Source organism: Nannospalax galili, unplaced genomic scaffold (genome assembly GCF_000622305.1).
Source record: "Nannospalax galili isolate Female #2095 unplaced genomic scaffold, S.galili_v1.0 scaffold463, whole genome shotgun sequence".
In the NCBI taxonomy this organism is placed as follows: Eukaryota; Metazoa; Chordata; class Mammalia; order Rodentia; family Spalacidae; genus Nannospalax; species Nannospalax galili.
In genome coordinates this window covers 2,729,706-2,756,935 of record NW_008349529.1, presented here as the reverse complement: position 1 = coordinate 2,756,935, position 27,230 = coordinate 2,729,706, and the positions used below count along the sequence as shown (strand labels likewise).

Here is a 27,230-nt window from a genome sequence, read left to right as displayed (position 1 = left end):
TGGCAATAAAATTGTGTACTTTCTGCACATTTCAGTAGCACGAAGTGACAGTATATACTCTGGTTTCTTTGATGACAATTGTTGGTTACAATGCATGGGAGAGCAAATCCTACGGCTCTTTGCAATATAGCTGTATTCACCCTGCAGTTAGGGAAACAGCAAAATACAAGGCGTGGTAGAGCACACCTTTAATCCCAGCATTCAGGAGGCAGAGGTAGAGAGATCTCTGTTAGATCGAGGCCAGCCTGGTCTACATAGGGAGTTCCACGCCAGCTGGGGCTACAGGGAGACCCAGTCTCAAACAACAAAACAAAACAAAGTGAGAGTACATAATTGAAGACGCTGGAACTATTTCCCTTTGTAACTAGAGTTTTAGGACAGAAGTCCAGCTCTAGAGGCACCAAGAGGCTGATGCCGCTACCCACCGCCGTAGGTCAATTAAAAAAAAAAGAGCAACAGGGATGAGCAGAGAACATGGATCAACATGGATTGGGACCAGCAACAGAGAAAGAGGTCTGGTGTCCCTGTTCCAGCTTCATTTCTATTGTTGTGATGAAATACCCTGACCAAAAGCAACACAAGGGAGGAAAGGATTTATTTTATCTTATAATTCCAGATTACAATCCATTATTAGGGAAGTCAAGGCAGGAACTCAAGCAGCCGGTCAGTTTGCATCAACAGTCTAAAACAGAGAGAAACAAGCGTGCCCACACTGCCTGCCTCTGCTTCTGCTCTCATCCAGCCTTCTCCTTTCCTAGATAGTACAGGACCCTCTGCCTAGGGAATGGTGCTGTCCACAATGGTCTGGACCTTCCTTCCTCAACTAGCAATCAAGTCAATCCTCCACAGACATGCTCACAGGTCAGCCTGATCTAGACAAGTCCTCAACTGAGGCTCTTTGTCTAGGTTGTGGCAAATTGACATTAACAACTGGTCATCACAGTCCACAAATTCATCTTCAGGATACTGACATGAGCTGGGGGTTTAAATAGAAAATAATCAGGGCAATGGGGGGCTGGTATACATAATTAAGTAGTCCTGGTCAAGGTGTGGTCTCATTATTATATGAAACTGATTATTCTCAGTTCTGGTTCTGCAAGGTGGTCCAAAGAGTCCTCATTGGTTGAAGAGATGAGACGGTTCGTAGGAGGTGCTCATTCATGCTGACGTCATGGATAACTGTGTTGTGTGATCCATAGGTGATCTGTCTTAAGCTTCTGCTGTTCCTAAAAATTGCCTTTTGGTACTTTTCGGGGGCCCGGAACAGGACATGGTAAAAATACAGCAGCATGATGCCTCTGTTTCTCTTGTCTCTGTGTCTTTAGCCTTGAAGAGGAATGGGATAGGTTAGGTAATTCCGGTTTCTAGATAGACACTTCTTGAGAGGCAAGCAGGTGACCCAAAGTAAAGGAGGCAGATGCAAAATGAAGTAGATGCCAGGAGTTCACCCTGCTTTTAGTTACTTTATGGGCCCAAGTGAGGAACCAATGCTTTCTGGTAAAAGGAGTGTAGTAATGTTGTATCTGGATGACAGTCCTGTTGCACAAGAAGTGGCTTCAGAAGGCTTCCAGTCACTGTAACAGGCACTTGTCATCCATAACGAATGTTAATTATTGCGATAGTTAAGGCAAAAGGGAGTCAGAGAATAGCTGACTAGTCAGGAGTGGTTACGTCAACACTTGGGATTTAGATAGACTTGGTTCAGCTCCAGCTAGTTACTGTGTGACACTGGGTAAGCTGCCGACCCTCCCCAGGCTTTTGTTCTCTTGTCTGTAAAGTGTAGAGATACACTACAGGATTACTCTGAGGATAAAAGAAAATAAAGCACATAAGCATTCAGTAAATGTAAGATGCTGCTACTGGGCCAGGAAAGGAATGGAACAATGGCACTCAGGCCTTCCCAGCAGCCGTTGTCTAATGGCCCTCAGAATGTCGTAAAAGGCCTAAGAGATGAAATCAAGGGCAATCCCATTGCAATTGACTAGAATTCTCTTGGAGCTGTTGCCACGAGTAAATTAACCTAAGTTACAGTTCTGTATAAAACAGCCATAGTACGTACTTCATATGGTTTATGTGGGGGCTAGAGATGCGACTTGGTGGCAGAATACTTGCCTAGGATATGCTAAAGCCTGGATTCAATCCCACGTACTGTTTACGCATGCAAAAGATCGTTTTTATTTTTGAGTACCTTGTAGATTTACAGAAAACTGCAAAGATGGTAGAATTTTCTCCACTGTTCATTATACTGTATCTTACATTACCCCAGGACATTTGTAAAAATTCCAGGCTTTGTTCAGTTGGCCCTTTTCCATTGATGTCATTTTGTGTTCCAGGATCCAGGAAACCGCATTTCATTGCTGTCTGCTGTGCTTCGTGACGGCTTCTAGAGCTCTTGTTTTCCATGATTCTTACAATCTTGAGAAGTTTGGCCAGGCATCCTGCACAACATCCCTCCTGTCTGACATTTCCCTCAGGGCTTGAGTAGGGTTACTTCATAGAGTTTTCATGGGCGTTTAATGAGAGCATCTAAAAGCATTCGGGATCCTATTTGGCAGATATTTGCATTATTAACGTACATTTTTAAAGCAGAGGAACAGAGCTGAGTTGTGATCGAGAGCAGGGACTCTGCAGACAGACCCCTGGGTGTCAGCCTGCTTTCTAACTGTGTGACACATTTTCAACCTCTTTCCCTCATCTATAAATAAAGATGTTTTTGCTCTTAGTGTTTTGGATAACATGTGCAAGTATCTCTCTTTCATTCATCCTTGGGTTGATTCTAAATCCCCATACAGCCATTTATTAACAGTCTAAGTCTGTGTGAAACATCTCTGTGTCAAGGGGGGGAAATCTCAGGAATCACAGGAAACCTTCAGCAGTTACCCTTTATATAACTTTCCACAGAATTTCATGATTCCACATGAGCCCTATCCTGGGACAGCATCAGCCGAGAAAGTAGAGACAGCACCTGCCCAGGCCCTGCCACAAGGAGCCCGACCCCAAGAATGGAAAGAATGTGGATAGAGCTGCTGTGCTTGTCCTGCTAGAGACTGGGCACCTGGGCTCCGTGGACCCACTTCACAGTCTGATCAGCCTCACTGTCAGAGCATGAGCAGGGATCCCTTGCTCAGAACACATAGAAGACAGTTTACCTCTGAACCACAGTGTAGCTAATCTCCAAACCTTGTACAGTGTTCTAAAATTATGCAATTAAAGAATCTGTTAGAGGCTCCAGAGACGGGGCTTAGTTGGTAAAATGCCTGCTGTGCAAGCATGAGACCTTGAGTTCAGATTCGGAGCACCCATGTAGAAAACCAGGTACCACAGCCTGTGACCCTAACTCCAATACTGAGAAGGAGGGGGGGAGGGGTGGAGTGGAATTGATGAGGACAGCTGGGATGAATAAAGTAGTGGGCTGGAAATTGTGCAGAGAAGTTACATTAACAGCAGGAGGTGGGGGAGATAAGAAACCAGGATGTCTAACCTGGTGGGAGTAATTCACAGAACAATAGATCAGGAATACTGAGGGGACCCAGAACAGCAACAAAGAAGGCATAGCTTATTATCTTAAGAGGAGGTTGGTGAGGCATTACTGATATACTGTTAACCTTCTCTGAGTTCTGGTGAGGTCCCTGCAGGTGGAATTTAGGTTTTCTTATTGTCCCTGCTTGGAGAAAGTAAATGATCTCTGGTGGTAAATAGAAAATACAAGAAATAAGATTTGTTTTTATCTGAATGGCAAATAAATTCATTGATTTGTTCAATTTGGTTTACTTTGTATGTGACATAAAGAACATTGGTGGCTGGAGAATTCTAGCATTACTCCTAAAAGTTCTGAGCATAAAAAGGAACAAGAAGTGGAAGAAGAAGCACATTGTCATGGAAGTTTCCACTGAAGCAAGACTTTGGTTGGAAATTGATACCACATTTCAAAGTGAGCATAAAACGGGAGGGGGAGGAGAGGGGGAGGGGGAGAAGGCATCCCTGGAGCTCACTGGCCAGCTGGTCTAGCTGAATCCGTGACCTCCAGTTTCAGTGAGAGACCCTGCCTCAAAAAATAAGATGGAGAATGATCAAAGAAGACATCCGACAATTGACCTCTGGTGTGTGACTGTGAACACACACACACACCACACACAAAGTTTAAGAAATAATTCTACTAGAATCAATTGTCTAAATATATGATTTAACCAAGCAATCAAATGGGATTACAAAAGGGAGTGAAACACTAAACCTGTTAAGAAAATTGAAACCAGAAACCTCCCTGTTCCCATTTTCTGCTGTCTCATTCCTGTGGTGCCTTTTTGTCTAGTCTGATTCTCCCCCTGTGCCAGGAGGGTGTCACCTTGATTTCAGGGCACCTCTGACTTTGGAAGCAATTCTTTGGATGTTAAAAGTAGCAATAACACTGTACTCTGTACTGATCACATTCTAAGGATCTTCTTTGCCTCCAAATAGTTCACCCATTGGTGGAATGCTGTTTCAAACACTGTGTTGTTTTATAGACTTGAAGCCTTTAATCTTTCCAGGCAGCTCATTAGGTGGCAGGCATTATCTATTTATTTAATAAACACTGACTGCCCACCATGAGCCCCTGCACAGTTCTAGATGCTTTGGGTTACTTCAGAGAACTAAACAGATAGGAAGCCTGTTCTTCGGGGCTATTTGACTGGGGGAGACTGCAGTACTTAGAACCATGACAAGCAAATGTAAGGTGTGGTCTGCAGGTAACATGTGCTGTGGAAAAGATGACAATAGAAGGGAATGGGAGTGTGAGGTTGGAGTGGGTACCTGACTCTCCCCTTTGACCAGTGGGATGCTGCCGTGGAGGAAACACATCCCCTTCCTGACTCTTCCCAATCTCTGCTGAAACTCCCAGTTTGGTCTGTCTCTGACCCTTTCATAGATCCCTTTTAAAATTAGGAGCAGTATTAAATGTAGCTAAGCTCTGGAGCTCTGAAGCTGAACTGTCTGAAATAGATTTCCAGCTCAGCACATGCTTCTCTGTGTGACCTCGAGCAAGTAAACCTCTCTCTGCTTTGAGCTTCACAGCTATAAAATTTACCCATCTCACAGGTTTTAGAGAGGGTTAAACATGCTACCATATGATGATTTAGAGTGGAACCTGGTACAGAGTAAGGAACAGATGTTAGTTTAAAGAAGACTGTGGGGTCCCTGTATTGTGGGGCAGAGAATTCTGAGTAGGGCAGTTTCTGCTCCTTGAAAAATGATGGCAGCATAAAGTTCAGGACCCATTTCTATCCCTCAGCCATTGTAAACCCAGCTGTTACCTCCGCCCCCTGTTCAAAGACTGAGGCTGCTTCAAAAATGAACACGTGTGACTCTTCCTGTCTCCATGAGTGCATATCCTAGAAACATTCTGGAATTTGATGGTCATAGTTGTTTAAAATAACTTCATGAAGAGAAGAAGTTTATTCCTCTCACAGTTCTGGAGGAGCAATAGGATGGTGACAGCAGCTTCTCCTTTAGTTTAATACCATCAAAAACCAAAAAGGCAAGCCAGGTGTGGTGGCACATGCCTTTGTCCCAGCACTTTGGGAGGCAGAGGCAAGTGGCTGGATCTCTATGAGTTCTGAGCCAGCCTGGTCTACATAGTGAGTTCCAGACCAGCCAGAGCCACATAGTGATACCCTGTCTCAAAATAGAAAGAAAAAAGGCAGTCATTCATTTTGTTGAACAGATATCTCGAAACAACCATCATTTTGACATAATATTGGTTGGGCTGTACCATGTTACTATTAAAAGCCATACCAGTAAGCCTACCTTCAGAAAATAAAATAGTAAAACTTCCACAAAATATTGAGGAAGGACGAAATTGGCCAAACTATATTAGATAAGAGACAGTTCCTGTGATGTTTGCCTATGAGTAGGGATTTTCACGAATCTTATTTTCTTTAAAGCAGAGAATGAAACATATTGAAGAAAAAATTCTGCAGAGTGGTGTGTTAGCTTTTAGATAATGTGGCAAGATACCTGAGATATACAAATTACAAGGGAGAAAAGATTCTTTCAGCTCATGGTTTCAGGTTTCAGGTCAAGGTCAGTTGACCCCAGTGCTTTGGGGCCTAGGCAAGGCAGCAAATAAAGGTGGGATCATGTGATGGAGGAAATCTGCTCACTTGTGGCTGCTGGAAAGCAAAAAGAATGAGAAGAAAGGGCTGGGGTGTGTTTCAATAACCCCCTCCAGGGCTTGCCCCCAATGACCTAGCTTCCTACCACTAGGTGCTATCTCCTCTTGTTACTTTTCTCCTTGCTATGACAAAATACCTGACAAAAGCAATTTAAGGAAGGAAGATTTCATTGTGGCTCATAGTTTGAGGGTGTAGTTCATTATGGTGGACATGAGGCAGCTGATCACATTCCATCCACCGGCAGCTGATCACATTCCATCCACCATCAGGAAGCAGAGAGATGGATGCTTGTATTCACCATGCTTTCTCCTGTTTATTCAGTCTAGTACTCCATCCCATACAATTTAGGGAAGGTCTTCTCACCTCAGTCCAATCTAAAAACTTCACAAGCATGCCCAGAGTCTTTCTTTTCTAGGTGGTTCATATGGGCTCATGAAGACATTAAAGATCCAAAGCTTAACAAGTGGCTAGAGAATAAATACAAATACTGCCAAACTCCATTAAGAAACTTCTCTACAGTACATTATTTCCTGTGTGTTGAGTTTCAAGGACCTCTTCAGTAGGAAATCATTAAGCAGTTCTAAGATGGAGATTAAAGGACAAAGAAAGGAATGCTATTTGAAGCTGAAAGTCAAACACATTAACTGCATATCTGTGATGTGGAAATCTGTCCTCCACCACAATGACAAGAACAAGGAGTTGGATAAACAAGACATAGGTGCAATTATCCCTTTTGTAGTGTTCCTGCCCGCCCCCCCAGGAACCGCTTGAACCCTGTACAAAAGGCACTTTCTTGCTAAAGGAGAATAAGGAGCTTTGAGTTCTCAGACCAGCTTCTGTAGTACTTGCTACCCAGAGTTTTGGGTAGCACTCTGGTAGTTTGCCCAAACTCATAGTTTATTACCTAAGTAATAAACACAAAGAACGTTTCCAAAGGTTAAAAAGCCTTGGGAACAGGTAGCATTGCAATGAAAACACGTGTGCCATGTAGACTGAGTGTATCAAAGAGGGTGAGGCAAGGGGAAGAAGTGAAGGCAAAGCTGGGGAAGATTATGTGAGCTGTTTTGATGCATTCATCCTTGCACAGACGGAGTAAACAAAGGCGTCAAGGGAGCAGTTCAAACTTAAATGGACAGTTGCAGGGCAGATGTCCTTGCGGCATCCTCATTTACTTCAAGACTGTAGGAGCTCTTGTGCAAGGCTATGATTTGGTCAGTCTTTTGAGAGCATCTCTTGTTATCCAGCACACATGCATAACATTCCCTCCTTTAGGATTTCCCAGCTTTAGTGTTTTTGTTAGAGCTTGATAAAAGTGACTCCATTTTTATTCCAACAACTTTTGTACCTTTAGACCCAGCCTGACTAGATCTATACCTGGTACAAATCACCCCAGATCCCTATCCGTGTTTGAGCCACCTATCAGGATTTCCTGTTTCCTGTACTCTCCAACCAATGATGTACCATCGCAGGCCACCTCTGTCACCTAAATACCCAGACAATACACTCTGCACTGGACCTCCTCTATCAAGCCTGTGTCTTGGTCCCTCCTGCTCTGGCTGATTCTACTGTTCACTAAATTCCCACACTGAGCAGAGAACTGCAATGGAGAAATTGTGGTACAAGAGTGGGAAGTTCCATTATGTTCTAGAATTTCAACGCTGCAGTACTTCTTACCCACAAACTGTCATGAAGATTAAATGAGTGAATGCATCTAGACTCTGCTTTAGCTGAAATCTGAAGAAAGAGGTGGATTTATCCAAACAGAAGGAACAGCCAAGCAAGTCCAGCTGCCAACATTCAAATTGTCTCGAGGACCTTTGGTGTGCCCTCTGGACCAAGGGAATTGTTCACTATCATGGTCACTAGGGTCCTGAAATCCAGAGTCTTCTCAGAAAGGTCCCAGCACAGGAGACTATTCAGCTACTTTTCACCTGACTCTCTTCTCAGCTCAACCTCGACACTCTTGATTAGACTTTGGAAGGTGCTAATTAAAATCACTTAAGAGAACTGCTTCCCATTTACCTTCAGTTTCCAAGCACCACCACAATGGTGCATATTATTATGTATGTGTCAGATTAGCTCAGCTCTAAATTCTAATTTCTGAAACACTGGATGCCACTGAGGAGGACTTCCATAAATGGGGTCCAAGGTCACAGCAAATCAAATTGTTCTGCAACAAGATGATACTTTGCAAAATTGTAAACAATTACTCAAATATGGTAAATCTTGTATTCATTATTTCCTCATCTTGTTTTTCTACTTACAAGTTTTAGGCAATTCTTTATGTAATGAAAATCCCCTAAAATGCAGACTTTTTTTTTTTAAATCATTGTAGTTTCTTTTTTTAAACGTTTCCTCGTTTTTGTTTTTTGAGACAGGGTCTCAGTATGCAGCCCTGACTGGCCTGGAATTCATTTCATAGACCAGGCTGGCCACAAACTCACAGAGACCTGCCAACCTCTATCTCCCAAGTGCTGGTACTAAAGGTGTGGGCCACCATGCCTGACTCTATTTTTATTTTATGTGTATGAGTGACTTGCCTGCATGTATATGTGCCATGTGCATGCAGTGTCTCCAAAGGCCAGAAGAGGGCATCTGATCACCAGAGCTGAAGTTATAGCCAGTTGTGAGCTGCCGTGTGGGTAATAGGAACCAAACCCCCATCCTTGCAAGAGCAGCCAGGGCTCTTAATTGTTGAGCTATCTTTCCAGGCTTCAGATTGATTCTTTTTTGTTTTTTAAAATTTTTTAAAGGTTTAAAAAAATTGTGTGTGTGTGTATTGTGTGTCTGTGTGTATATGCCTGCGGGTGCAAGTGCCCACAGGGGCCAGAGGGCAGTCTCACCTGATCACCCTGGAACTAGAGATACAATACAAGCATGTATCTGGAACTGTCTGATGTGGGTACTGAACTTGGGTCCTCTAGATGAACAGTACATGCTCTTAACCACAGAGCCATCTCTACAGCCCCCTGATTCTTTTTAAACCCACATATCTAATGCTTGTTATCTATATGCTTGTTATCTAATGCTTGTTATCTTTTTCCTCAGGAGCACCTTAATTGATCATTAGCTGTGCACCATCTTGATATTTGCTTGTTTGTTTTCTTGTGCATGGTTTGGAAGCTCACAAAGGGAGAAGCAATATTCAACAGGAGAAAGTTAAAAGTGATTGATTATTTTCTAACTCATTTAGTTGGTAACCTTTTCACCGTAATCTCTAAGGATTACTAAACAAAGTTTGCTCCACATTTCTCAATTTGTTTCTCCCTCTCTCTCTCTCTCTCTCTCTCTCTCTCTCTCTCTCTCTCTCTCAACCCTTACTGTATTTGTGCTACTGCAGGATATTAACTCATTTATAAGTTAACTCACGCAGGGGTCCCAGGACTCTTGTCAACAATATATGCAATGGAATCTTCGGATAAATTCTCTTTTAGGTTCATTAAGTCAACATGGAATTGGCATGCTTCTGAGACGTGATTGGATTTTTACAATAAACTACCTTGTAGTTGGACATTAGAAGATAAAAAGTGAACAATAAATCAGGGAAATGGATTACAAATTGAACTCACAAGCAGGGATTAGCACCCTTATTATACAAAGGGCTCTTCTGAGGATTCACTTATCCCATCAGTCAATCATTAGGTATTTGTTTATTCAATGAAGACCCATTGAGCCCTGTTACATGTTGGATTGAAGCTCCTGAGATTCATATGCTGAGATCCTAACCTCCAGTGTTTCAGCATGTGACGTTATTTTGAGATGGGTTTTTTCCCCCAGCACTGGTGATCCAAACCTAGGTATTAGCTATGCTAGGCAAGCCCTCTATCACTGAGTTACATCCCCACATTGAGATAGGGTTTTTATAGAAGTAAGCAAGTTAAGGTGAGTTCATTTGGGTGAGTACTAACCATATACGATTCTGTGCTTATAAAAAGGAAGATTCTTTTTTCAGTTTTTTTGAGACAGGGTCTCCCTGAAGGCCTCAATCTCATAGAGATCCACATGTCACTGTCTCCTGAGTGTTGGGATTAAAAGCATGTGCCACCACCCCTGGTTTAAGAAGGGGAAATTTGAACACAGAGATACAAATAAAGGGATGATCATCTATAAGCTGTAAGCTAAGCCAGGCTTAGAGCAGACCCTTCCCTTGCAGCCATCAGACTGGCTTAAGCATCTAGAACTGTGAGAGAATGAGTTTCTGCTATTTAAGCAACCTGGTGTGCACTTTGTTACAGCAGCCCTAGCAAACCGATGCAAGGAGTCACTTTATGCCACATGCTGTCCTAGGTGGCCCTGAGAACATGGCAGTGGACAAAGCTCTGTCTGCCTTCTTGGAATTCATATCCTAGTATGAGAAGCAATAAACAAGGTTGTAAATAAATGTGAATGAATACACATGCCATCTATATGCTTTGAGAAATACAAAGCAAGTTGAGGGGACAGAGTGATGGCTCATGTCATTTAGGATGGGGAGAGATGATCAGCAAAACTTCCCTGAAGGGGAACTGAATGAGGTGAGGGAAAATCTATGTGGCTAACAGGGAAAGAGGGAAAGGCCTGCTCAGGGATTTGGGTATTATTCTAAGTGGGATGGGACTAGTTAAAGGTTATTGAGGAGAACGGTCTGATGTCTCACTTTTGGAAGCAGCGGGCTGGCTGCTATGTGAAGAACAGATGTTAGGCAAGAATAGCAACTAGGAGACAAGCTCTACAGCAAGACTTATAAAAGTCCAAGGGAGAAAGAAGGTGTGGTGGCCAGGGTCATATTGGGAGAGGGTAAGTGGTAGATCTTATCCCCTAGTTAGAATGTTGCATGGTTTACTGGTGGAGCAGATAAGAGAAAAAGAATTAGAGAGACTGTCAAGGTTTTGACCTGAAAAGCTATGTGAACTATGGTGATGTTTATCAGGAAGGAGAAGGGCTAAAGGAGGAACAACTTTGAGAAAAGGAAGGGTTATATTTTAGACATCTTTATTTTGATGTGTCCATTGAACACCCAAGTAGAGTGTAGGGGAGAGTCAGAGCTGGAAGTATAAAAATGGATGAGTCTGTGGTGATGCACACCTTTAATCCCAGCACTTGGAGGCAGAGGCAAGTGCATCTCTGTGAGTTCAAGGCCACCCTGGTCTATATAGTAAGTTCTAGGTCAGCTGGGGCTACAAAGAGACCTTGTCTCAAAAAAGACCAAAAAAAAAAAAAGACCAAAAAAAAGGGTGAGTCCTTAAACTATGACTAGTAGTTAAAGCCAGGTCTTGGCACATAAAGAGTGACTATAGAGACCTGACAGCAGGTCCTGCAGCAGGTGTTTTAAAAAGAGAATATTCAGCAAAGGGGCCAAAGAGCTAGGAGGAGCAAGCCATTCCCAGTCAGGGTGACAGCATTTTAAGGAGACGCGAATAAACTGCCAATGCTTGCTCATGGGTTGAGTATGATGAGGGCAGAGAAATGCTTTTTGGTGTGGCAACTAGGTTATTGGTGACTTCAAGTGATACGGTTTTGGTAAAGTGTGACGATGACTACTCCACTGGGACAGGTTCCCAAGAGGATGAGGGGTAAGGAGGGGAGACAGGCATCTCAACTCCTTCAAAGAATTTGAAAGAATCTCAAGGAATCAGTTTTTCAAGGAGTTCTACAAGGCAAAATGAGGTAGTAGCCAGAAAAAGTGAGCTCTTGGGAAGGTTTTATTTGTTGTGTTGTTGGTGATGGTTGGTTGGTTGGGTTTTTTTTTTTGTTTGTTTGTTTGTTTTTTTTAACTTTAAAGTGGATATTTATCCAAATACAATGAAAAAAGCAAAGAAGTAAAATGTCCACAAACATTTCCATACTTGTGTTACTGTAATTTCCAAACTCACCTCCCCTACTACTATGAAAACAGAAGTGGGAAGAACGCTAACAAGCTACACAGAGAGAGACAAACAGTTTACTTGAGGAACTCACTACACACTACAAGTGGCGAAAGGATAGAAACTCATTCAGAACGGCCCTTCTATCTGGCTGTCAATATTTAATTATATTAAACGTGTTCTACAAAATGTACCAAGAAGTAGAATAATTACTATATTTGTGAACTGCAAATAACAAAACAAAACAGAGGGCCAAGAAAGCTAAAGTCTAAGCTATAATTTACACATAAAGCATATGCAGTCACAATATACAAAAATGTGACAATCCAGTCTGTCTCAGAATATTTCCAATAGCCTGTTACTTAAAGTGTAGTTCCCTCCTGCTGACAGGCAGCAGCCTGCAGATACCCATCAATTTCTTAAGGAGTGGGTCTTCTTGACAATATTGATAATTTCAGTTTCCTATCATGTTCATTCACCTGAAAATTGAAAAAAAAAACAACTCATAACTAAAGTGTTTTTCCATTCCTTCACCAGATTTCAATTTTTTTTCCTCCCAAGTTTTAAGACAAGGGAAAGTTGGAATGTGATGCTTCTTGTCACAACAGGCATTTCAAAAAGATGGTAACTACCCAAATTCAAGAGTTCTTTGGCCAAGTTAGTAACAGGCTTACCCTTTACTCTAAATTATTCACAATCCTTTTTTTTTCTAATTTTTCCAGTATGGCCTGGATCTTACAAACAGCCTCTTTCCTGGTCTGATGGACAGAGTCCAGATTCCAACAGAATCCACTTCTAAAAGTTCCTTTGTCAGCATTTCTTCCAGAAGCCAGTATGCTTTGTCTGTCTTTTTTCCTACAAATTCTTCGACGACCTTCTCCAGCACATGTACGATTTTTTTAATACTTGGAGGAGTGCCTTCATCTGAAGACAAACACTCTTCAGGAAGATTGTTACTCTGGACCTGATTGCTGGGATGCTTGTTGGTGGCAGGATCATATAGCTGAGGCTCTGCACTGGACTGGACTGAAGAATCCAAAAGGTCTGAATCATCATTGTTCATTGCTCCCTAAGATTCCTACTGATGGATACTTAGGTTGCTGGGGTGGTGGTGATGGAGGTGGTTGAGGAGAACTGCTACCAGGCCATGGTGATGCCAGGCCATGGTGAGACACTTTCTGTCATGTAGAGATTCCCAGGTGGTGCTGAAGGTGTAGCTGAGGGCCAGGGGTAATGGGCACCCATCCTATAAGCACCAGAAGAAGCCCATGCATCTTCTTGTGGTCGGACAGTCTGTCCTGACTGTGGCATAGTACGGTTACCATCCCCATAAGGATAATGGGGCAAGGTCATTCTAGCCTTCTGTGAAGTAGGATATCCTGGAACCTGCCCTCTAAGAGGAGGTGCTTCAGTTTGACAGTCTTGCTGAGTATAGATCCAACGAGAGACTGGGGTTGGGCTGTTACCAGGTGAATGATAAGTACCTGGAACGTCTGTGGAGTAACTGCTTTGAGTATAGCCAGGTACATAATAAACCCCAGAGTATGAGGCAGTATTTGCTCCAGCGCCAGGAGGGTATGGTGGGCCATATGTTCCATTTGTATAAGAATTCAAACTCTGGTTTTGCTACTCTGGTCTCACAGGGTATGTACTTGGGTTTGGGGGCCTAGGTCGTGCAGAATTCCAGTAGTTAGAATTATATAGCCAGGATATGGTGACTGGTTCTGGCGCCCCCGCCGGCTTGGCCCGGCTCTGCCTAGGCGCCTATAGGGTTGTAGCTGTAGGCATCCGTGCCTTCCGCGGGCCAGGTGGTCTCGGCCGGGCGCCCCGCCCCCGCGTCCCCGCGAGGAAAGGCGGGGGCGGGGGCTAGGGCGGCTCAGGGAGCAGCCGGAGGTCAAAACCCCGCCCCCAGTAGCGGCCGTCACCCGGGCCGTAGCCCTAGCGCCTCTGGTTGGTTGGTTTTTGAGGCAGATCTTGCTATGTAGCCCAGGCTGGTTTTGAATTTGTGTTAATCCTGCCTCAGTCTCCTGGCAGATGGGATTACAAATGTTTGCCACAATACACAGCACTACTTATTTTTTTAATTTTTATTATATTTATTTATTTTAAAAAATAATTATTTTTTATGTGTATGAGTGTTACACCTGCATGTAAATGTACCCATGTCATGTAGTGCCTGAGGAGGCCAGCAGAGGGCATTGGATCCCTTGGAACTGGAATTAGTTGCCATGTGGATGCTAGGATTTGAACCCGGGTGTTCTGCAAGAACATCCAGTGCCTCTTAACCGCTGAGCCATCTCTTCAGCTCCCTATATTTATTTATTTTAGTGTGTGTATGTATGTATATGTGTGTGGGTGCATGTGCCACAACACACTTGTGGAGGTCAGAGGACAACTTTCAGGAGTTGGTTCTCTCCTTCCATCATATGTCTGGGGAATGAATTTAGGTCATCAGACTTGGAAGCAAGTGTTTTTATTCGTTAAGCCATCTTACTGAACCTACTTATTTTTAAATACTTTAATTAATTAATTAATTATTATTGCTATTTTTAATTCAAATTTTTTTTATTTGTTTTTATTTTATGTGTATGCATGTATTGCCTTCATGTAGGTAAGTGCACCGTATCGTGCAATGCCTGCGGAGGTCAGAAGAGGCTGTCAGATCCCCTGGGACTGGAGTTACAGACAGTTGTTAGCTGCCATGTGGGTGCTGGGATTCGAACCCGGGTGTTCTGCAAGAACAACCAGTGTTCTTAATCGCTGAGCAATCTCTCCAGCCCATATTATTACTATTACTGTGTATGTGATGCACATGTGTGACCGCAGGCCCTCAAGTGTTTGTGGCACCTGTGTGGAGATCAGAGGACAACTAGTTGGCTCTCTATTTTCACCATGTGGGGTCTGGGGATCAAACTCAGGTCCTCAGGCTTGGCCACAAGCCCACTTCTGAGTCATCTTGTTAGCTCTTGTTTGTTTTTTAAGTTCAGAGATATAATGTCAATATCAGAATCTTCAGATTTTGTGATAAAGAAAGTTCGTCAGTAGGAACGTATTGTATGAGAGACGGGATTCGTTGGTAGGGGATGGAATCTATGCACAAGCGAAGGGCTGGTCTGGTGTGGCAACCTGGTCATTCCATCCACAATCTCCCTGTAACAGGAAAAAGGAGCTCAGTGGGAACAGATACCGAGAAGTAGGGACTAAATGCCAGGTATTCTTAGTGGGGCATGAGCTGAGGATTAGGAGAAGGAAGGCTTGTTGAGGGTTTAAGGACAGAGAAGGTATGGAGCAATCCTCTCTGGGAGTGGGACTGGCGATACACGATAGATCTTGCTGGGTGGGCTGAAGGCCTCTTGAAGTTTGAGATTTGTTTCAAGTTTATTAGTTATTTATTTATTTGTTATTTATTATGTGTGTGTGCATGTGTGTGCATGTATGTGCCATGGTATGCATGTGAAGGTCAGTGGACAACTGGAAGGAGTCAGTTTTCTTCTTCTACCATGTGTGTGCTGAGGACTGAACTCAGCTCACCAGGCCTAGCAACAAGTACCTTTACCCACTGAACTATCTTGCTGGCCCCCATATCCCAAGTGAGACTATTCGATATGTTTGCAGACTTTTCTTCACCTCTGACTGGCTGCTGGGATAAAAGCATAGGGTACAGAATGAATCAGATTGATGCAAAGACTGAATTTTGTCATCTCAAAAGGTTGAAACCCTAACCTCCAATATGACTTAATAAAGGTTAAATGACATTAGAAGGTGAGGCCTTGATCCTATGCACTGGTGACTTCATAAGAAAGGACACAGAGCTCTCTATCTGGATTCACGTGGAAGAAAAGCTGTGTGAGGGCACAGTGATAAGCTGGTCATCTGCAAGCTGCAGAAAGAAGCATCAGTCTTGGCACCTTGATCTTCAACTTCCTGTCTCTAGGACTGGGACACTATGAGCTATTGTTATTTAAGCCACCTGGACCGTGATATTTAGTTATGGCAACTGAAGTAGCTGAAAATCAGGATGGAGTTTTTCCAGGCAAATATCACAGAAGAAGGTTGAACAAGGAGTGATCACAAAGAAAAACGTTAAGACCAGAATGCAGCTGTTGCTTAGCTGTTGCTGGTAGCTGTCTTCTAAGGGCCAGTCTTGATTTTGTCCCACTGTTTTCAGGGACCGTGCTAAGAAATCAATGCTTTCAACAGTAAGGCATTTGCTCTCAAGGAGTTCACAGTAGGACAAGGGAGATAAAGATATTGCTACTGCAACACAACACAATCAGCACTGTCACAAGAATTGAACAGTGTGATCACTGGGAGGAATGCCTCAGAGGAGGTGGTATTGAGATGAGCGCCACAGCTCTGTAGGGCTTTGCCAGAAGAGGGAACTGAGATAAATCAAGAGGCACAGGAAGCCAGTCATGGGGGCACATGGCTGTCATCTCAGCACTCGGTGCTGGGAACCAAACTCAGTTTCTCTGCAAGAGCAGCCAGTGCTTTTAACCACTGAGCTATCTCTCCAGTCCCAGGAACACAACTTTTAAGAAGGCTTTGCTGCAGACTACTGCAGCCTGCACCATAGATGGCTGCAGGGAGATGTATGAGGAAGCCATGTATGGGAGCGAATTCCAAGTATGATGGCCAAGAAGAAGCGGGTGAGGAAGAGGTGAGGCCCAGCTATCACTCCTAATTTTCTGCTTGGATGACTGGGATTATCATAACACTAGTTACCATCAGGGAATAGTAGGTGAAAAGTAGAGAGAAAATGTTGGCTGGGAAACGGAGCACATTTTTCAAGGGTGTTGATGAGTTCTGTTCTGAACATGTTCACTTTGAGGGGCCTGTGGACAATGTCAGCAGGCAGCTTAAACACCAATTTGGAGTTTAAGGGAGAACAGAAGGTGGGTGCAGTTCATTTGATTATTTCATACAGTTAAGCCATGGGTGTGGCTAAGGAACAAATAGCTGCCACTTACTGGATGTTTCTCTTATGTCAGGTACTATGCTTTGTGTGGTTGTCTACTATCAGCAATTTTATTTAGAAGATATCAATGCCATTGTTCTTTTCTGACGAAAAATCTGAGATGTAAAGATATTAAGTAATTTTCTCAAGCTCATATAGTTGATAAGTGAATTTGAGCCCATAGGTCTGACTCCAGTGCCATGTTCTGATGTTTACCATGGGCATATCTATAGAGGTGGAGGCAGAGGAGAAAGCATTTGACAAAGGATCAACAACAAAACAAAATGAAGTGATATCTTAGAAACCAGATGGAAGGCATTAAATGTTCAAAGGCCTTCAAAGATAAAGGAGGTCATGGGGAAGGAGCTCTTGAAAATAAGCCCAGATCAGACAGCTAGGAGACCACATCTTGACAGCAGTATTAGCCACAAGGACAGAGGCAGACTGTAAATGTTAAACTGAGGCTGTGGTTTGATGCAAACCATGCAACAAGGTCAGATGGCACCTGAGGAAGGAGGGAAGGCTGGCACTTCTACAAGCATACAGATGATGTCATCATAGCAAGTTTAACTCCAGTCAACATCCTTATCTCCAGCTTTCAGTCTTACAGGCTCAGAACCAAGCTTGCCAGAGCAAGAGGACAAGCTCATGTAAGCTTAGGTTTAAAAACCACATTGTTGATTAATTAATTGGTACTGAGTAATAAACTACTAAGGATGCCAGATGTTCGTGGTTTGCTAATGAAAGCATTATAGCTGGTAGGCAATGCCTAATTATAATTAAAATGTTTCCAGAGAATGAGCTCAGAGCAAGGGGTTCACCTACATGACCTACATATGACTGGTGGTATTAATCTGTGATACACTGTGCATCCATTGCCACCATGAACTGTATTTGTGACTAGCTCAGATGCTCATGGGCCATTTCCCACTGCTCTTAGGCAACAATGGAGGTCCATTGCTAGATTTTATTTCTCTGGATTGTGTGTGTGTGTGTGTGTGTGTGTGTGTGTGTGTGTTTACATGTTCATGTAGGTGTATGCACATAGGTATGTGAGTGGGTGAGGCTATGTATGCACATCTGTTCTCATGCACGTGGAGGTCAGAGGTCAACATCAGGTGTCATCAGCAATTGCTTTCCATTTTGTTTTTTGAGACAAGGTCTCTCACTGAACTTGGAGCTCACCAATTTGGCTAAACTAGCAATGAGCTTCAGGGATCACCTTATCTCTGCCTCTCCAGTGCTAGGATTACCAGACATGTTACTATGCCTAGTTATTTATTTATTTTCTTTCTTTTTATTTTATGTGAATTAGTGTTTTGCCTGCATGTATATAATTGCACCGTGTGCATGCAATGCCTGAAGAGGCCAGAAGAGGGCATTGGATCCCCTGGAACTGGAGTTGATGGTTGTAGGCTACCATATGGGTGTGAAACTGAACCCAGGTCCTCTGCAAGAGCAGCCAGTGCTCTTAACCCTGAGCTGTCTCTCCAGCCCCACACCCAGCTTTTCTTGTGGGAGCTGAGGATCAAACTCATCCTCATGATTGTGCAGCAAGCAATTTACCAACTGAGCACCTCTGCAGCCCCACTTTTGATTTTTCTTTTGAAGAAACCATTTCATTCTCTTTGATTTACTGCTTCCCAAGCACGATCATTTTCATACTATCTACATGCTACTCTCCATAGCCATACACTATCCATATGTATTATTAGCTTAATTTTTAAAATGACTTAATTAAAAATTCATAGTAAACCGAGAAATTCATTAGTGTCCTCTTTTTTACCCCTGTTCTATGTTCCATGAGCCTTAGGCGTAGAGGTTGCACTGTACATGTGTCACTTAGGCCTGGGAAATTCATAGACAATGTCCATGTGTGACCAGTTGTGGTACTTGGTAATAGTCTCTGACTGGTGCAAAATTAGCTTCTTTGATGAGAGGTGACTGGGATATTTGTCTGTAAATATAAGGATACATATTTTGCACATAGTAAGAAATCACATTAGTCTATCAATGTGACAGACTTAGGGTTTTCGCTAAGATCTATGACAACTCCAGCCATGTATATTGGGTTATATTTATAGTACCACACTTGACTTTCCTCCCACTGACTGGGCTTTTAGTCCAATTAGGTAGCTGTTGATTGCCTCCAAGATAAAAGTGCCACTACTGCACCAATGATGTATGCTAACGGAAATTTCATATTACAGATATAAACGGAAGGGTGAGGAAATGACTCAATAGATAAAGCACTTGACACAGAAGCATGAGGATATGAATTCCAATCTCCAGAACTCATGGTGACCCATCTATAATCCCAGTGCTGGGGAGGCAAGACAGGGGATTCACCAGGGCAAACTGGCTAGCTACATTAGCCAAATTGTTAAACTTTAGGTTCAATGAGAGACCCTACTTCAGTAAATAAAGTGGAGAGTGATCAAGGAAGTCACCCAAAAGCCAACCTCTGGCTTCCTTGGGGAGCATGCCCCACGTACACACACCCCTACCTCACACATACTTATGAAAAAGCAAAAAAAAAAAAAACAATTGACTGCTGTGCTTTTAATCATCTTGAATACTAGTGGTGAGTTGGGTATACCTCCTGCCAAGCGCCTTTCTCAAATAGCACCATGCAACATCCTCTTTCAGTAACTCACCACACTGCCCCATGCTGTCATCCAGACAGAGCCAGATTTACAGGGAAACTAAGCCAGAGTTTCAAGGGCTCATTAGTCCTACTGTCCAAGGCTATTGGTCTGTTTGGATCTAACTTCACATTCTTTTAAAAATACCAACACCACACCACCTTTTTGTATAAGATATAATTCCCAAGCCTGTATTTCCTATTTCTGTATCATTCTACAGAGATTGAGCTCACCCTTGAAAGTTTCATTTTCCTCATTCCATCCTGAAGGAGGAAGCTGTGTTTCAGGTCTGTCGCTATCCCAGTTTATCCTCATGTGAAAGGACAGGGTAGGCAACGTGAGAAGCAGGTGGTGCAAGGAGGAACATGCTTGTTTTATTTTTATTTCATTTTTTTACTCAATTTTCCTTAGCTATATTGGAAGAAAAATTCGATTTCATACAAAAACAAAGTTTCCCCTTTTGTTTCCTCCCTTTCGATTTTGTTTTTTCTCATTCATTTATTTGTTTCCAGTTTTCCAGGTTTTTTTTACAAGTTAATTAAACTGAACTTGGAGCTCACCAGTTTGGCTAACCTAGCAGGCCAATGAGCTTCAGGGACACAAAGCAATGGGTTTGCCTGTGTTATTTTCATACATATGTGTTATGCTTTGTTCTAATTCGTCTCCATCCCCAATTGCTCTCCATGTCCCCTGTGTTCCTCTTTCTGATTCTCTTCCTAACTTCAAACAGTTTCCTCTTCTGCTCTCATATCAGAAATGCTCTTGAAGGACCCGACTGACAGCAGGAAGGCCATTTTAGAAAAAGAACTGTAATCAGCCATTCGATAAGCCAAGATTCTAACCCAGGTCTTGTGAAACTAGCAGTGGAAGATAGGACGTTTGCAGTCGGACCACCTGCCACCACCCTGAGGCCCCTACCGGGAAGTTAGTGATAACAGCCCCTACTGGGAAGTTAACGATAACAATCAGTTTCACCCATAGCCCCCTCTGAATTTGGCAATACTGTTTCCTCATACCTTGTACCCATTGAAATGCACTAATAATAATCTTGTAACCATGCATCTGCTTCTGTACCTTGCTTCTGCTCTATAAAAAGCCCCCCAAACTAAGCCCGGCACGCAAGTCCTGACTCGAGCGGGACTCTGCGTCCGCAGGCGCCTGTGTATGAATAAATTCCTCTTGCTTTTGCATCCCGAAACTTGGTTTTGTCCCTGTGTGTTGAGCGCGATTCTTCACTCTGTTATCCTTTCTCTTTCCCTCCTCCCTGCTTTCTCCTCTCTCAAGTATGTTTAGAGCAGAAAAACTTGAATGTTTATGACTGAGAGGAATGGATAAGGACTAATGGTTGAAAGAGGAGGTAATTGATGGAGAAAGGAGTCAGCACAATTTATTTATTTATTATTTGTTTAAATGATAGTAAAGGATCTGTTTGGTGGGCAACAGGAAGGGGGAGAACATATATATTGTTTTTAAGATATCACATATTAGGATAATTTTTAAATCAGGAGCAACATATCGTGGGCCCATAGATTTACTTATCTGAAGTTGATCCTTGGAGTCCCTTTTGAAGAGAAGGTATAGATAGATCCATAATTGGTATGCTGCTGTGATAGGGTTGTCTTATATTTTACCTTCAGTACTTTCTGGAAAATAGAGCTTTATCCTGGATAGGTGAACATGACAATTTCTTTGAGTTTGATAGCCAGTGGAATACTTAATAAGGCATTGACCCATCCTGGCAGATGACATAATGGTAGAAAAAAAGACAAAAGGAACTAGGGAACTCTTCATGAATACACCCCTAAAAGTGACCTTTAAGGAACCTTACCTCCATGCCAATGAAAGACTGTCTCAAACACATGAGGAATAGCACAGAGATTATCCTCTGACCTCCACTTACATGTGCACATATGTGATTACACGCATTGTACCCACCCATGACCCTCTCCACATGAAAACACACACATACACACACACACACACACATGAGGCCAGGTCCCTCAACCCTAAGTGTTGTCTGTGAGAGTGATGGAGTCCTCTGAGAGTCCTGAGACTGAAAGAGAAAGCTGCCAGAGGAGGCTGGGTCTCTCACCCTTCACAGTGATGTCAAGCATTGGCTGGATCAGGGAGGAGTGAAGAGGCCTTCTGTGAACACTGGGGTGCCCTGGACTCAGGCTTCAAGCATCTCCAAGACTGTATGACATGACTACAAAGGTCCAAGTTGGGAGAAACAAAGGTGAAATCCTATTTTTCAAACCAATGGGTTGGTGAAAGAATTAGCCCTTTAGACTGATGGGGAAGAAAACAAGTTGATTTAGCACACCACAGGGAGCTCAGGGGCCTGGCAGTCATATGGCAATGGGCCACAGGACTCTCGGTTTTGGAAAAGTCTTCACTAAGTTAGGGTGAGATACTTTGTGTGTAGTTTCCCAGCATGTAATTCCCCTCATGTAAATAAAGGCGGTGCAGATTGGTTAGTATTTGGTACTCAGTGGTTAGGGTGAGCCACTTTGTGTGAATTTCTCATCTGTAGTCCCCACCATGGAAATGAGGGCAGCACGGCTGCATTATGGTATGATTCATTTTGTTTGGCCACTCCATTCTGCTGTTCAATAGCTGTGCTATTTGGACAGAATGGAACTTTTTTTTCTATTTGGAGGACACTTTCTGGACGAGGCTTGCATTGACAACTTGTTCTCTTTCTGGTCTGTCAATAATGGCCTTCCCTCCACACCCTCTAGATCTGAACTAACAGAAAGTAGATTTATATATGCAGGAAACTTCAGAGTCATTGGCATCTATTTCTCTTTGGATTTGGAGAAAACCGTGTGCTGAGTTAGACTGAGGAATGTAGAGGTTGTGTGGGATGTTGGGAAGTTTATGTTTGCAATTTCCCAGAGGAAGCTCACCAAAGCACTGTTAAGCGGCTTTGATAAACCAAGCTTATAGGGAACCAGTGACAGGATTCTTTCCCTCTGCAATCCACATACTCTGATTCTTCCGGAGTCTGGGTCAGCTGAGGGAGGTGAAAAAGGATGCCAAGGAAGAGAAAGAAACGGAATTGCTAATAAATATGAAAGTCACTGAAAGGATTAACCAGAAAGCAGTTGTTTGGAGATTGGGGCTTTAAGATTATAGTTCTTAGTGAAGTCAAAAGGATGTTTAATGTGAAGAACACTTAGACTGCAGTCTTAGCAGGATTTCTGAAAGACAACTTGAGGAGGTAATGACAAGACCCAGGATGACCCCCTAAAAGAGACTCAGGTTAGTAAGAGATCAAAGAAAACAGAAGAGATCAAGAAGTGAGGCTAAATCAGATAGAGTGGAGTGTATGCACTCACCAGACTAAGGCAGGAGAATCACTTGCACCTGGGAGTTTGAGGCTGGCATGGGGGGGGGCGCGGAGACAAGACAGAGACAGAAATACAGAATGAGAGACAGAGACAGAGAGAGGAGACAAGGCTAGATGACATCATTGAGGACAAGGGAAGGGTTGAAGACAGATCCATGTGTCACTGGCAGTGGGAATTTGATAATTCAGGCTGGACAGGCTAAAGAGTCCCCCTCAGAGGCTGGGGTCCTCAATTCAGGTACAGATATTGACTTAACAACACAGAGAACAACATCACAATGAAGCAGAGTGAAGAAAAGTGAATTTATTGAGTAAACAAGACTACAATTGGTGTTTCTGGAGCAAAGGCCCAGGTTCCATCAGCCCAAACAGGCTAGGCTTGGCCATTTGTGCCCAATTCACCAATTAAAGAGATGAGCAATGGTGAAAAGCAGAAAGAGGAGACTTGTTCAAATGGCCACATTGGGAAGAGGAACAAATAAGAGGGTCCAATGACCCCAAGTCCATCTTCAGGGTTCTGACATGAGCTTTAGGCTTACACAGAGGAAAGATTAGGACAGGGGATAAGAGTGCATAATTAAGCAGCGCTGGCCAAATTATGGCCTTGTTGATTCTTGTCTCGGTTCTGGTTTTACAAGGTGGTCCAAAGAATTCCTTATTGCTGTCATCATAGAGGGAATCAACCTGGTTCCTACATGATGCTCAATTCTCCTCCAGGATACAGCCTCTTCTTCATGGATAATCACCCTCGCCTGAAGGATGGGCTTCATGGTGTCTGAATCCAAGATGACATGAGAAGTTAAGGGCAATGACTTACCTCTGTGCCTTCAGCCAAGGTAGAGACCTACAGGCACAAAACAAAGGAAGAAATGCCAGGTCTTCATCGTGCTTTTAGTTACCTTGTAGGCCCACGTGAAGAGTCCATGCTTTTTAACAAAAGTAGCCTCTAAGTGTCTGTCTCAAAACAAGATGCACTTGAAGGGAGTCAAGTGTAGGAGTCAGGAGAGGAGGAGGCTGAAGTGCCTCACAGTTGCCACCTCTGTGATTTTAGGATTTTGAAGCTGCTTAATATGTAACTAAGTTTAGGTGCTGGGGGGGAAGTATGTGCCGGTATACTCCACAGATTTTTGTTCTTGAAGATGAGTGTTTTTTTAGATACATTGTGCAGTCCCACAGCTGGATAAAGCTGTGGAGATAAAACATTGATCAAAGGAATCTTTGCTTATACATCTGTCACAAGGAACTTGGACTTGAAGCATAGCTCATTAGACACTTAGTCTCATTTGTGATGTTTCTCAGAAAGGGAGCTATTGAAATCATCCTGTGTCCTACTCTGAGTAACTCCATATTGTGTAAAACACTGGCTTTTCAGGCTCCTTGCCCTGAGAGACTCCATTTTATAAGAAACTTTGACTCCATGTTTAGGGTGAAGGATGATTGTGTTCCTGTGCGGACAGACTAACAACACCATCTCTCTGGTACCATGCGTACAGCATAGTCTGATAAATGACTTATTCCTGGGAGTAGAAAGGATCCCACTCTATAAATTTTCAAAGTGCATTGATACTGTTGAAGCACATGGTCATATTAAAATCATATCAGGAAAACTAAGCCCAAGAGCTTATTGGATGGGCCAGAACAAGGAAAGGGTGTAACTCCTTCACTTTGACTCCAGAAAGTGATGGGGTCCTAACACTGTGAGGACAATGGCCCCATACCAATCTACCATCTGATATGTGGTGTGTGCATAAAGGACCAAAATCAGACAACTCCCAACTGTCCTTGGGACTTAAGTTTAGCTTGGTCCCCTGTGGCTGACTTGACCTTCTTGCCTGCCATCTGCCTGTCACCTGCTCACCTGTCTGGAGCTGGATCTCTCTTAGCAACTCTGACTGGGTTCCGCTCTTCTCCCTGCAGCTGGTCTCAACTCTACAGCTTCACTCTCAACCCCCGCTCTCCCACCGCCTGCAACAGCTTCTTCATTCAGCTGGGGTTTGGTTCATTATCTTTTTTTCAATTTTAGTTTTTATTTTATGTGTATGAGTGTATTACCTGCATATATGTAAGTACATGTGTGTTGTGCGGTGCCGTCGGAGGTCAGAAGAAGGCAACGGATTCCCTGGAAGTGGAGTTACAGATGGTTGTTAGCTGCCATGTGGGTGCTGAGATTTGAACCCCCAATCTTCTGCAAGAACAACCAGTGTTCTTAACTGCTGAGACATCTCTCCAGCCCTGATTCAATACAGACTCTACTTACATTTCTATCAGCCAACTTCTAAAAACTCTTGAACTCTATTGTAGCCCCTTTAACTTAGATTCATTCTGTAAACACACACATACACACACACATACACACACACACACACACAAACACACAGGGGCCAGGTGTGGTGGCCCACTCCTTTAATCCCAGAACTCAGGAGGCAGAGGCAGGAAGATCTCTATGAGATCAAGGCCAGTCAGCCCAGTCTATATAGTGAGGTCTAGGCCAGCTGGAAGACCCTGTTTCAAAAATGCATAGATAGATGATACATGAGAGGTGATATATGATAGATAGATAGATGATAGATAGATAGATAGATAGATAGATAGATAGATAGATAGATGATGGGTGGATAGGTGATATAGAGAGATAATACATAGGTAGATAATAGAGATTTACTGTGTACCATGTGACATGTGATATTAGAGTTAATATTAATAATTAAGATTGTGATTTTAAAAAAAAAACCCTACATTTACCCCAGCCAGATGGCATGTGGGATTATTTGGAAAACTGCTGCTGAGACCACCAGACCTGTGTATTTATCGTATGGTCACCACAGAATACAGTTCTTTGATAAGTGGCCTAGTGAGTTTTGTTGAAAATTCCTGGGTATCAGTCAATGAGAGGTGGAAGTCAGAACAAGGAGAGTGAAGGGACCCTTTCTTGCTGATCTCCCCTCTATTTCCTAATTAGTTATCCTGCCTCAGGTACACTAGAGAACCCCACCTAGACCAGGAATGGCTAGGCTTTCTGCAGGTGGGAGCTCTACAGATGGAGAAAGAAAGGTGATAGACAATATGTCCATCTTCTAAAACCTATACATTACAGTGTACAGGGATTTTACAGATGCAATGGCAGATTTGAGATGGGAAGATTATGTTGTATTGCCTGGGGCAGGTGTCGTGGTAATCACAAGGATCCCTAAATAATAGGAAAGTTGAGTTGGAGAAAGAAATGAAATATAATGACATGGGGAACAAAGATCAGAGTGATGGGACTGAAGAGTGATGGCTCTGAAGATGGAGGAAAAGATCTCAAACCAAGGAAGATGTGCAGTTTCTACAAGTTGCAAAAGTCAACTAAACCCATTCTTCCTAGGGCTTCCAGAAAGAGCACAGTCCTGCTGATACCTTGACTTTAGCACAATGAAACCCATTTGTGACTTTTTAACCTCGAAAAATAAAATAAAATAAAATTGTGATGGGGGGCTGTCTAGAGAGATGGCTCAGAAGTTGAGAGCACTGTTTGCTCTTGCAGAATACCTGGGTTCAGTTCCCAGCACCTGCATGGTAGGTAACAACATCTTCTGCCTCTGCAGACATTTCCTGTGCATACGGTGTACTTACATACATACAGGCAAAATGCTCATACACATAAAATAAAATTTAAAAATTATAAAATCTGCCTAGATTGTGATAATTTTTTCAGTAAAAAATTCACTGAATTTTTGAGATTTTCATACAATATAATTTGATGGCATTTAGGTCCCCTCCCCTATCTGCACCTCCCCTTATTGTCCCCCACCCAATTTAATGTACATATATATATATATATATATATATATATGAAATAAAGCCTATAGAGTCTAATTTGTGTCCCCAAATGTCCTGCAGTATGGGTCCATCCACTAGAGTCTGGTTAACCTGCCAAGAGTCTCATCCTTGAAAGAGACTGTCTCTCCTCCTCCCAGCAGCCTCCCAGCAGCCACCAGTTGCTAAAAGTTCCTTAGGTTGGGTTGAAATTTCTTATCCGCTTCCCCATGTCTATGCTGGGATTTTGTCAGTGGATGTTGCATGGGAGTTGTGTATACTGTCACCATTGGTGTGAGGTCATATGTATAACTGACCAGCTATCTGTAAAATTCTATTTCCTTGTGGCCATTCACCACCTCTGGTTCTTACAGTCTTTCTGCCCCCTCTTCCGTAATGATCCCTGAACACTGAGAAGTAGAAGTTTGATACAGGTGTCCTATTCAGAGATAAGTAGCCTCTTGTTCTCTGCACACTGGCTGGTTGTGG

At 43.0% G+C, this 27,230-nt stretch overlaps 1 pseudogene; it reads right to left on the bottom strand.

The window, feature by feature from the left end:
* Positions 1-12,629: 12,629 nt before the first annotated feature.
* Positions 12,630-27,230, bottom strand: part of LOC103745088 — a 116,996-nt pseudogene continuing 102,395 nt past the window's right edge.